Source organism: Marmota monax, unplaced genomic scaffold (assembly GCF_021218885.2).
Source record: "Marmota monax isolate L192 unplaced genomic scaffold, Marmota_monax_Labrador192_F-V1.1 WCK01_AAM20220418_F8-fsc00061, whole genome shotgun sequence".
In the NCBI taxonomy this organism is placed as follows: Eukaryota; Metazoa; Chordata; class Mammalia; order Rodentia; family Sciuridae; genus Marmota; species Marmota monax.
Window position 1 is genome coordinate 19,219,600 of NW_026695230.1, and position 11,934 is coordinate 19,231,533.

The following is an 11,934-nucleotide window of genomic DNA, read 5'->3' on the forward strand; positions in this document are numbered from 1 at the left end:
CCACACTGGTCTTTCTGATTTCCAAGTAATTTTGATTGTCTCAGTGGCCCTTTCTGAAAATCCAACCCATGTCTGTCTGTTCCTTGATCTATTTGTACTGGTGCTGCTATACCTTGCCCTTGTTTTCCTAATCTTTTTTCTTTCCTAAAGCCTTGTCTAGCCCTAGTAGTGGGTGCATTAGGATTGATGTTATTTGTTAACGTCAAACCTAATTGATCTAGGACATCTCGTCCCCATAAATTTATAGGAAGATGATCCAATACATATGGCTGTATAGTTCCTTCACATCCTTCAGGATCCTTCCAATCTAATATCATAGAACTTCTATGGGGATTAGTCGCCACTCCTAGGCCTCGAAGCGTTTGAGTGGCTTGTTGTAATGGCCAATGTTTTGGCCATTCTTGACGAGATATGATGCTAAGGTCAGCTCCTGTGTCCAGTAGCCCATTAAACTCATGACCTTGAATATTTAGTTTTAGCATTGGGCGAGAATCTAAATTTAAAGACAACATAGCCCAATCTACACCTGTGGAGCCTAATCCCCTGGAACCTCTTTCTACACTATGACTAGGAAATTTATTATGTAGGCTGGGTATTATTAACAACTGTGCTATTCTATCTCCAGGTGAAATTACTGATATACCTCTTGGAGAACTAGCTATAATTTTTATTTCACCTACATAATCGGGATCAATTACCCCAGGACTTATCATAAGTCCTTTTAATGTAGATGAACTACGTCCCAATAATAAGCCTACTGTTCCTTGGGAAAGAGGTCCTTTTACTCCTGTGGGAATGATTTGAACTCCCATCTCTGGAGTTAATACTGCTCTGGCAGAGGCACAGATGTCCAACCCTGCGCTCCCTTGGGTTTGTCTGATGAGGGATTTAATGGACAATGTGTCCTGGGCACTACCCTGATGGTGTTGCTGGGATCCTCCACTGCCCCGTATATTTGTGGTTGTGGGCCCCGGAGCATTGGGCCCCCCTGTCCGTTTTTTGGCAATGGAGCCTGATGCCTTTCTCCACGATATCTTGGATAAATACCTGGTCTTTGTCCATTTTTTGATAAGGGAGTACCTTCTATGGTGGTTTGAGAACGGCATTCATTAGCCCAATGTCTCCCTCTACGGCATCGTGGGCAAATACCTGGTATTCTATTCCTTTGATACCTACTTTTGTTAAACCCTCCTCCTATGGGGCAATTCCTTTTAAAATGTCCTGTTTGTTCACAATCATAGCATGTTTTTGGCCTGGCATCTAAAGCCTGTTGTACTGCAGCTGCCAAGACTTGCCCTTGTTCATTAATATCTCTACATAATTTAATATATGTGTTTAAATCTTCATGTCTCCATGGTCTAATAACCTCTCTGCAGCAACGATTTGCTTGGTCATAAGCCAGTTGTTTTATTAATGGCATTGCTTGTTCTGTATCCCCCAAAATTTTGGCAGCCGTTTGAATTAGCCTATCTACAAAGTCAGCATAAGGTTCATTAGCTCTCTGTATTACCTTAGATAGCTGACCTTGTAAATCTCCATGTCCTTGTAAAGTCTTCCATGCCCTAACTGCGTCTGCAGCAATTTGTGCATATATAGCAGGATCATATTCAATTTGTTGCCGTTGACCCTCATAAGGTCCTTTTCCTAACAACATATCTAGATTTCTTTGAGGGTAACCGGCTGCTGCATTTCGCCTAGCTGTCTCCGTGCAAAATTCCTCATTGGCAACCTTCCATAACAAATATTGTCCTCCATTTAGTACAGATTTACACATGCTAGCCCAATCTGCTGGCGTCATGTCCAAGTTAGTAATGGACTCAACCATGCTTACCGTGAAGGGAGCTTGGGGACCATAGGTTGTTACAGCCTCCTTTAACTGCTTCACTGTTTTAAAATCTAAAGCACGGTGAATTCGCTGCCCTCCTGCCTGTTCAAGTACAGGGCATGCTAATCTTTGAGGTCCTGTCTCAGGATCCCATTTATCAACTACGGGGTTTGAGGGCCACTCAGCTGTCTCCATCGGTGGGGCTGTTGGTTGAATTACGCCCTCTTGTGATAAAACGGAGTTAGTAACAGCCTCCTGTTGTGGCCTTTTTCCTAATAACCCCTTTTCCTTTAAATTTTCTTCCTCTGTCTGACTAGCTCGAGAGACCATCTCTTTTGCTTGATCTAAAATGTCTTTCTCCATGGTCTGAACCTCTAACAATTTACTTAACATCTTTTCGGTTTGTTTTTTACTAATTTCTAATCTACTATAAAGATAACGCAACCCAATAAGATAGCACAAAACAAAGCCGAAACTGAATGAAACAAAAACGGAATAAAAAATCGTTGTATCAATTTTCTCTTCCTCAGGGCCGACAAACTTCAAACCTTTAGTCAACCATTTTTTCCAGTTTGCCTGAGAAATTTCTAGGGATAGGCAGCTTGAAACAAAAACAAGATAAATCAAAACAATAACACATTGTTTTTTGAGTTGGTCACCCATTCTTTCGCTCTTCCTCAGGGGCGAGCAATTTCACTTACCTCTAAGCTTCAGAAGTTCCTCGTACGGGCCACCAAATGCCAATGTCTGGCTGGGCACAAATGCCACAGTCTGGCTGGGCACACGATCACGAGCCACCACACAGCTTGTAGATTCAAACAGCAACTCTTTATTCCCGAACTCACACCAGCCGTCTACAATCACGTTCTGGGGAAATCCACGTTCTCTGCCCAAATCCACCTTCTCTCCCAAATTCACGTTCTCTGGGCTTCTGTCTCCCAAAATATACTGTCTGAATCCCGTGAGAACTCAAGGGGAACTCAGGTAGCAGGATACGCCCTATTCCCAGCAGGAATAATCTTAAACCTTAAACCTGGAACCTAAACTGGGAACGCCCTAAACAAGATTATCTTAAAACCGGGAACACCCTAATCTGCCTTGGTCCTTGAGCAAGGTCACTTACATTCAATGTCACTGCAACATGTCAGCAACATGGGGTACGCTGGCAAGGAAATTGTCATACCTACTTGGCTAATGGCTCCCAGCAGGAAATGAGTGGACGGAAGGAAATATCAATAAGAAAGATAACAGAATGAATTGGACATAACTTTCAACGTATGTATGTTAGAACACATTCTACTGTCTTGTAATACTTCTTAAATTTTTTTAAAGTAAAAATTAAATTTCTAAGGTTTTTTTTCCTCAATATAATTCAAATTCCTTTTTGCATTGTAAATTGTGTCTACACATATTGTTCAGCTTTCTAATGATTTGTGTATGAATTAAATTTTTTTCTGTTAGCATCATGTAACTTGAGTGACTCATTATTGACAACTTATTTTTATTCTTAATCACTGGATGTTTAAGAGATTTGCAAAATATATTGTAAATAATTATAAAATAGCCTTGAAAATTTTGAGAAAGATCAAAATCAGTTAAATTACAAACTGTACTGGGCATGATGGGACATTCCTGTAAATTACCTAGGAGCTTCCCAGTTTTACGCAGGAGGATTGTGAGTTCAACGCCAACTTTAGCAACATAGTGAGGTCCTAAGCAACTCAACAAGACCCTGTCTCTAAATGAAATATAGAAAAAGACTGGGGAATTGTTTCAGTGGTTAAGCATCAAACAAACAAACAAACCAAAATAAACAGACAAACTCAAACTATGTTCACATATTATCATGAAGATGACAGCTACAAAAATTGGTATGAAATCATTGAAATTCTGATCAAAATCACAGCAGGCATTTGTGTGTTTGTGTTGAACTTCACAAGCTGTTTTTAACATTTATATGATAATCCAAGAACTAAGAAGACACTACAGAAAGAAAAAGCAATGGAAAACTGACCTTATCAGATATTAAGGCCTATGCCATAGTTATACAGATAGCACACCATACTAGTACATGGATAAATGAATTGCTTAGTATAAAGTTCAATATGGAGTCTAGAATGAAATTCACACTTACATTAAAATTTGATGTTTGCAAGATTGATATCTCAAATAAATAACAAAATCATAGAATCCAAACAAACACAGGTGTTTTTTTTCTGGCCTTCTTGGTCAATGTATAATACTTGGAGAATTGATTAATCCCTTGGAAATAAACAAAAGGACCTTCTTACCTCATGTTATACACAAAAGTATGCAATAAGTAAATCAAAACTTGAATGGAAATGAAATAATATAACAATTTTACAAAACAATGTAGAAGAATATTCCCTCAGTAGAAAATATTTATAAAACACAAAATACCCCTCACAAAAAATATAGAATTTAATTTTTCTCCAGGATATATAAACAACACAAAAAGCTTAACACCAAAGAAACAAATAACACAATCAATAAATGGGAAAAGGAACTGAACAGACAAGTCACAGAAGAAGAAATATGGATGGTCAACAAATATATGAAAAAAATGTTCATCACTAGCAATTAGGGAAATGCAAATTCAAATTAAAACTACACTGATATTCCATCTCACTCCAGTCAGAATGGAAATTATCAAGAATACGAGTAACAATAAATGTTAGCAAGAATGTGGAGAAAACGATTCACTCATACATTGTTGGTGGGACTATGAATTGGTACAACTACTCTGGAAAGCAGTTTGGAGATTCTCAGGAAACTTGGAATGGAACCACTATTTAACCCAGTTATCCCACTCTTCCGCATATACCCAAAGGACTTAAAATAATCATTCTATAGTGATGCAGTCACATCAATATTCATAGCAGTTCAATTCACAATAGCTAAGCTATGGAACCAAACTAGGTGTTCTTCAATAGACGAATGGATAAAGAAAATGTGGTAGAATTACACAATGCAATATTAGGAATAAAGAATAATGAAATTATGGCATTTGTGGATAAATGGATGGAACTGGAGGCAATCATGCTACATTAAATAAGCCTCCCAAAAAAAGCAAAGGCAGAATATTCTGATGGCAGTGGGGAAGGAATGGTAGGAAAGGGGGAATGAGAATGGAAAGACAGTAGAAGGAGTTGGACATAACTTTCTTGTGTTCATATATGAATACATGACCATTGTAACACCACATCATGTATGACCACAACAATAGGTAGTTATACGCTATGTATTTATGATATGTCAAAATATATTCTATCATGTATAACTGAAAAGAACAAGTAAAAAATCAATGAATTATATTCATTTGAACACATCATAGCAAAAAGATACAAAATAAACTGAGAAGATATTGGCTACCTACATTACTGATAAAGACTTAGCATGAGAAGTTTGTACAAATCAATAAAATTAAAATAATCTAGTGGAAAAACAACTTAACAATTACTTCAAAGAAAACATAACTCAAATGGTATGTAAGCCTATGAAAAGATACTCAATGCAACTAGTACTTTGGAATAAGAAAAGTAAGCTTACAATCAGATTTATTTTCACTGCTACTGGATTTGCATGAATATTATACACTTAATAATTTCAAATTTTGGAAAAAACTCGCAGGGGCTGAAGTTGTGGCTCAGCGGTAGAGCACTCGCCAGGCATGTGTAAGGTCCTGGGTTGGATCCTCAGCACCACATAAAAATAAATAAATAAAACAAAGGTGTTGTGTCCAACTATAACTAAAAAATAAATATAAAAAAACATGCAGCATTGGGATAATCTTATTACATATTGTCTAATAAATGCGAAGATGAGCTAACTCTGAAACTAGTAATTCTATCCCTATGTATATGCCTCAAAAAACTTACATATGAAGAGAAGAAAGGAATAAGATTGTTAATAGTAAAATTTAATAGCAAAGAAAAACAAAACTCAAAATACAAATGCGCATCAATAGTAAAATGAACAATAGCTCTAATATATTCATAGATTTTTTTGTATTTAATATAAAATAATTAATTTAACCATAAGAAACAATATGGATAAAACCTTAGCCCTTAATTTGGTGCTCATAAAGCCAATTACTTAATACTATAGGCAGCATGACTCTATTTATATGAAGTGGAAACTATACACATGTAAATAGTCTATATTGATCAATACACTATGAATGCTAGAACTCTAAAGGAAAACACATGTGTGACTCACAAAATACAGGATCATTTTTACTTAGAGGACAGAGATATGAGAATTAGTTTGGGAAGAGACGTGTAAGCCACATAAATGGTAATGTAATGTTATTTTGTTATTTTTCTTAAACTGGGTGATGGTTCCATGACTTTTTATAAACTTTGGGCACATATTTTTACACATACACCCACACACATGCATATATATATATATATATATATATATATATATATATATATATACAAATTTACTAACTTTTCAGTAAATATACTTTTTTAAAATAAAGAAGCATTTTGCAAATAATAATTCTCTTAGAATCGTCTTTCTTTGCTCCATGATGTTTTTGTCTATCATCCATGAATTGCTTCTGACTATAAGATCCCTCATGACAAATTGGGAACCTGAAGCTACAAGAGAACTTGAAAGCTGTGTGTGTATGCATTGAATATAGTCAATAGTGCTTCAAGTGTCTACATGAGCTAATTTTTTTTTTTTTTTTTTTTTGGTGCTGGGGATTGAACCCAGGGACTTGTGCATGCGAGGCAAGCACTCTACCAACTGAGCTATATCCCCAGCCCCTACATGAGCTAATTATACTCCCTTAAGTAACTTAATGTAAGAAAAGTGGAAAATTCATATTTAGGTACCTTTTTAAGTAAATATAGACAAAGCTGGACTGAATAAAATAGCACAGGAATACTTTGAGTGTTCTTAGCTTGATTTTTCTCTTACATTTTAAGTATCTATGATAATTCATAGATGAAGGGAAGTTTTAAGTTTAAAGTTATAATTTTCCAGTGATGTCAAACTAATAGACACAATGAATTCAGTTGGATACTGGTAAGAAGGACTTTATTTGGGTTAATCTCTCAAGCGGGCTACTCACCTGTTTAATTTGACAGTGAATCAATGACTTGACTTCCTCATGGATTCTAGAGTGTGGCAAGATTGTCTGACCTCAAAGGCATGTTGAAAATCCATTTAAAAATTTCTCTTCAATCAGGTGACATATACTACATTGAAAATGAAGACACATCTACTGTCTCTGTAAAAACAAAAAGTAAACAAGTTAATTGGAATCTGATCAGGGTAGTGAAAAAGGAGTCCCCATGGTAACAGAGTTAATGGGAAACCCTCTTTCATCAGTAGCCAAGGAGAGTGCAAGCACTTCTGTCCTAGAAACCTTTTAATTAGGTTATAGGGAAGAGTCTGGATATAATATTCAAAGAGAGAATCTGTAGCTAAACATGTTAAAGATTGTTCCTGGAAAGTATTTCAAATTCCTTAACACACATGTTCCAATTTTAAGTTCAGGCCATATTGTCATTTTAGACTACGGTAACTTTTGTTTGTTTTTGAAGTGTTTATAAATAGGAGATTTGGGGTTTTTTGTTTTGTTTTCTTCTAGGATAGGGATGTAGCTCAGTGGCAGAGTACTTTCCTATCTTGCTTGAGGCCCTGTGATTGTTACCCAGCTCTAAAAAAAATTATAAAGTTCTGCTGAAAACATAGTTATTATGTAGGACAGATGAGGCTGGACACCCAAAGAATTTTCAGAAAGCAGGTTTATTTAAGCTTTATGTGCATAAAAATCTCTGGAAATTCTTAGATTTATACTCAGTGGGGTGGTTATACAACAATTGATAGCTATGTAACAGTTACTCTTTGTCCTATATTCTTAGGCTAGACAGATGTTTTACAAGTTTTTATCAAGAAAACAGAGAGAGCATTTCTTGTACAAGTTCAATTGCAGACCTAGCATTTAAAAGAAAGAGGAAGTTACAAACTACAACGAGAGCTCTTTGCAAAAATCTTGTTGATAGTCTTTGTAAATTCGGCTGACAAGAAGCTTAATTATGGTGGGAGTCCCTGGAGAAGCTTAACTATGGCTCTTTGATGTGTGGGGAGATACCTCATGGCTGCATCAATAGTAGTAATGAAATCATGGCATTTATTTGCTTGCCTGTTTTAGTCTTGCATTGCTTTATTTTTAGATGAAAACTCAAATTTAAATGATGTATGAAAATATCAGACTTCTTTTCTTTTAATATTTTTTTTAGTTATATATGACAATAGAATCCATTTTGATAAAATTATGCATGCATATTTCATCTTATTCTAATTAGTACCTAGTTCTTGTGGACATACACAATAGTGGAATTCACTCAGGTTTTTTCATATTACCAACATACTAGCTTTCTAAAAATGTCACTTAAAATTTAAAGATCTTTCTCTTTTCAAGTGAAAATAAGCCAAGTTGTTTACAAAACTTATCTGAGAAATTTTAAAGCTTGATTAATCTTGTCCCATCTTAAAAGTTATGGTTGGTTGTCTATATTTGTTAAATAGCATTCATGGTTGTTAGTTCAAACATGCATTAGTCGTGCAAGTAATTACCACTGGAGAGAGTCAAGAAGATCAAAAGTTCAAGGACAGCCTGGGCAGCTTAATGAGACTCTGTCTCAAAAACACAAATAAAAATAAAAGTTTGGGGGCTGTAGCTCTGCGGAAGAGCACTTGCCTAGCATGAGTGTGGCCCAGGTTCAATACCCAGTACAGAAAAAAAAAGCCCAAAGTAATTGAACTTAACGTTCAGATCATGAGAATGAAGAGAAGCTCCCATGGCTTGGACTAACTAGTTGTGCTGGAACTATTTTAGTCTGAAAATTGCTCTATACAGTTCCTCAGATATATATTTTTTAATGTCAGGCAATGACTTAGGTAATCTGCTTCAGTCTTCACATTTTTTATGCAAGATTTGTATTTACGACAACAGAAGAGTTACATTGACTTTTATTAGAAGGACATATTGGGGCACAATCATGTCAAAAATGAATTAATTTAATCAAGGAAAAGATGTATTGAAAAGGTCTTTGGACTATGTGTTTTATGTGTGTGTGTATAAAATCATGTTTAACTAGTTAGGGGTCCAACTATATGTAAGCAATAGGTCAGTTTTTTAATAATGTCCAAAATTAAAGTATTCCTAAGTATATGAAGATATAAACAACAAATTTGTACTGGAAAAAAGATGAATCATGATGATCCTCAGCAATACATAAAAATAAAAAATAAAGATATTGTGTCCACCTAAAAAACTAAAAAATAAATATTTAAAAAAAATTCTTTTCACCTTCCAGACAAATGAATTCCTCAGATGGACTAAGGAGAAACACTGATCATGCCGTCTTTATCCACATCCTTGTCCTCAGTTTGCTTTGTCTGATGAATACAAAGACTGTGCTCTGTCTTCTTCAACTCCAGGCCTCTGAAGTCTGAAGATCAGAGAAAGAGAGGGGCTGGAAGGCAACTGCCTTGTGGTGGCAGCTGATACCATCACTGAATTCTCACAGAGGGACACTGATGTAAAACATCACTTCATCAAAATTAGGGTTCCGTAATTTGGGGACTGTCACCATTCATTCAATACACATTCGTAGAGTAATCATGTGGCATACACTTCCACAATTACAATGTGTGGCTCACTGATAGCTTCCTCTTCATGTAGCAACTCACCAACATGGTTTGAAACAACAAATTTATCTTCCAGTACTGGAGGCTAAAGTCCAAAATTAGGTCTCATGGAACTGAAAACAAGGTATGGCAGGACTGCATTCCCTCTGGTTTCATTAGGGGAAAATCCATTTTCTTGTCTTTTCCAACTTCTAGAAACTGCCTGCATTCCTAGACTCATGACCTCTGCCATCTTTAGCGCCAGCTATGGCCAGCCAAGTTGTTCCCACACAGCTTCACTAACTCTGACCCTGCTGTCTCCTTCTCATGAGGACCTGGAATTTACATTGGGCCCCTAGATAACCCAGGAGAATCTTAATTACTTAAAGACATCTGCAAAGATATTTTTACCATAGAACATATTCACAGGTTCTGGGGATTAAGATATAGATATCTTTAGGGGAGACCTCTATCTATACTAGATTCAAAGAAAGAATGACTCTCAGTAAGTCAGAAGGCTACAAAACATGTGGTTAATCATTTTATTCTTTTTATTTTAAAAAAGGAAATATAACAGATATATTAAAAACTATACACAGATTGCATGTGAACAGCTCAGTTTAATTTGTCAGGAAGCAAACACACTCCTGTAACCATCATCCAGGTGAAGTTGTAAAATATTATCCACAACCCCACGTTTTTCCCCCATCACATGCCTCTCCATAAGCACTATACCCTCTTTCTTCCCCACAGGCAATTTAACACCATAGATTAGATTTTGCTTGGAATGATAAAGTATTTGTGTTTTGTGCCAGATATCCTTCACTAAATAATCTGTTTGTGAGATTTATCCACTTTACTACCTGAGAACTCTACTGGTTCATTTTCATTGTTGGACAATATCCCACTATATGATCACATTAGATTTTATATTATTCATTTTACCATTGATGAACACTTTAATTTAAGCTTGGGGAAATATTAAATAACGTTGTAACAAACAATTTTTGCATTTTTTTGCACTTACATACCATTAGGTATACACTAGGAGTCAAAATGGTTAAGTCATAGCATACACTTATTTTCAAGATCTGTAAAGAATACCAAATGGCTTTTAAATATGTGAACAGTTTTTTGTTATTGTTTTGTTTTAGTTTGGTTTTTAGAGAGTGATGTGGGTGTGGTGCTACAGAACATGATTCAGTTTGCTTATGCTGCACACTCACAGCTGTTCTCTCTTGCCCAGGAATAAATCAATCAGGAGACTGCAGCACAGCGATGGCATTTAAAAATACGGGAAGGACACCCTACAACCTGAGGTGGCAATTTGGAGAACTAGAATTACCCTCACCACCTGCAATGTGAAATTGCTGGAGAAAGTGTGTGCTCACTTCATCAGAGGCACAAAGAAAAGAATCTCAAAGTGAAAGCATCTGTTTGCACACCTATCAAGATTAAGAAGGGCTGCAAGAAAAGCCTTGTGGTGTAGGTTCCAAGTCATGGGATCACTTCCACATGAGAATCCTCAAGGGACTCTTTGACTTGCACAGTCCTTCTGAGATTGGTTTAAATAAACAAAAAACAAAAAAACTCCATCAGTATTAAGCCAGGAGTGGAGGTTGAAGTCAACACTGTAGATGTCTATGCCAACACTTGTAAAAAATTGATTATCAGTTTTTAAAAATTACAATTTTTTTCAAAGTGTCCATTTATGTCAGAAATGTATGAGAGTTCTAGTATATTTATATTGTAAGCATTTGGTTTTATTCTTTCAAATTTTTGTCATTCTGACATGTACATCAGTATTTTAGTATTTAATATTTAATATAGTCTGGATAAGAAATTCCCTTCTTAATAATGAAGTTGTGCATTTTAAATACTCTATTGACTATTTGGATATTCACTTATATAAAATGTCTGTTTATTTTTCATCCATCTTGTTTTGGGTTGGTTTTATTGAAGTCCTTTACATATTCTGCTTGAAAGACTGCTCTAAGATTGATGTCTTGCATATGTGGTTTCTCTGCCACCAAAATAAGTACACAAAATTGAAACTAAATGTCAATTGATGTATGAAAATTTCATTTGTCACTTAAACTTTTGTTAGTATATGACAGAACAAGAGAAAATATTTTACAATTTTGTGAAAATACATTAAGTACAAAATGTAAATTTTTTTTTGAAAACTTAAACTCCTAAGGACATGGATGGGCCATATTTTTAACTAGTTTATTGATCCTTAAATGAAAATAACACCCAATGCTGAAACAAGACTGAGTTCAGTAGAGATTAACAGTAAAAAGAAAACTTACTGAGCCACATGAAAATACAGGGCTTAAAAAGGTACATATTGTTGTTGAAAAGATTATTTTCAGTAGAATTAGCAATATATGAACTTTTTTTCTGACTGTCCTGGTTAACATATGTTGCTATAC

At 35.5% G+C, this 11,934-nt stretch overlaps 1 pseudogene; it reads left to right on the forward strand.

Moving 5' to 3' along the window:
- Window positions 1-10,777: 10,777 nt before the first annotated feature.
- Window positions 10,778-11,180, forward strand: LOC131423930 (small ribosomal subunit protein uS10-like; annotated as a pseudogene).
- Window positions 11,181-11,934: the final 754 nt, after the last annotated feature.